The sequence below is a fragment of the Adiantum capillus-veneris genome, chromosome 28 (genome assembly GCF_014529385.1).
Source record: "Adiantum capillus-veneris isolate H3 chromosome 28, ASM1452938v2, whole genome shotgun sequence".
Taxonomy (NCBI): Eukaryota; Viridiplantae; Streptophyta; class Polypodiopsida; order Polypodiales; family Pteridaceae; genus Adiantum; species Adiantum capillus-veneris.
Window position 1 is genome coordinate 28,763,051 of NC_140958.1, and position 1,812 is coordinate 28,764,862.

Sequence of the window (1,812 nt, forward strand, 5' to 3'; positions counted from 1 at the left end):
AGTACAATGGATCTTCTCAGATCAAAGGTTAACCAGATGCAGGCAGACAATGCTCAACAATTGCAAAAAAGTGTAGTATTACAGTCAATGGAGCCAACATTTATTGAAGCGGGTGATCAAAGCAAAGAAAATGCAGAAAAAGCTCAACCCAAGGACACTGCCACAACAGAATCAATCAATACAAAAAGAAATCCTGGGAAGATCAAGTGCAACATTGTTGGTGAAAACGAAGAAAAGATGTCAAGAAAAGTAAAGCTTGATTTTCAGTTAGACAAGAACCTCATGTCTTTTCGCACTTGGAAAAGATGTGGCCAACCACAGCTAGAAGATGCTCCTGAATTTGTGAGCATATCAAGAAACAAACAAGCAGAATGCTGGGGAATCATTTCCACCACCATTGAAGTAAGTTCACAGATCATCATAGCTCAATTCCATGTGATCACAGCAAAATATATGCCAGACGACATCATCATGGGAATGCCAATGTCTCAGAAGATGTCAGAGATACAGAATGTAAACATGATAGAGTCATCACAGACAACTAAGAATGAAGACCAACAAAGGTCATCCGCGGACGACAGTACAAAGTCCTCAAGTACAATTCAAATGGAAGATCTTATTGAAGATGATTCATCTCCATCGAGCAAAACTTCATAAAAGCTTAAAGCAAATCAGGCAATAGCAAGTGCAAATCAAACAGAACAAAGAGCAATCATAGAAGCTATTGAGCAGAGAATGCCATCAAAACCAGAAGTTAAGAAGAACAAGGTTGCAGACAACCAGGAAGCAATAGGAAGTCCAAAGACCAATCACTCATTGCTAGTAGCTGAATCAACCGATGAAAGTCAGATTGAAAATCATAATCTCAAACCACCCTCCATAGAGACACAGTTAGATCAAGATGAGACCATGGCAAAATCAAGACAAAGATCTTCAGTAGAACCAGCAATGAGAATAGTTATAGTTCTCAGCAGTACAAAAGGAGCAAGTGTCAGATGCAATGCTCTACTAGATAAAGAAGCAAATTACAATATGGTTGCAGACAACATCCACAGTATTCTAGAGATTACTCAGGACAAGCCAGGTAACATAAAAATCATGGGTAAGGCTACATGTCAAAAAGAGATGGTCGCTACGCTTAGCATCCAAAATCATGAAGAGCAGGTAAAGTTTCAGGTGAAGTCTTCAAAGGAAATGCTTGCAAATGTCATCATTGGACATCAGTGGTTAGACCAACACAAGGCCTACAAAGAAGATAAAATGCTAATACTCTCTTTTCCAAGACGTAGCCAGCAACATTTATAGGTACTATTAATGCTAGATTTGGAGTTGCAGAAGTCACAAGAATCAAAGACAAATCTTTCAGACAAAGGTAAAGCTAAAGTGGACCCTCCACTTATTAGCAAAGAAGGTATGACATTATATGCCTCTACATCAAAGAACCCTCATGGATCAGCTTCTTCAAGCAATTCAAGCATTCAAAACTTCAAATCAATTGCTGACCCAACTGAACCCTCTAAGGAGACACCCAGAAAAGCAAATATATATCAGCCAAAGTACTCGTGAAAGCAAAGGAAAGTCAAGCAAGTGTTTGTTTCGAGCAATTTAGTCAAATTCAATGATCCAATTTGGATTAAGGATAGGAAATCAACACAGAAAGACAAACACATGGGATGGATAGCATCACAGTGGAGCTTAAAGGAATAGGAGTACTATGGAGGTAATAGACATATATGGGTACCAAAATCGCAGGTTAGAGCATATGAAGTAACTTCAAGTCCCTCCTAGGAAAGAAGACAAGGTATCAACCTC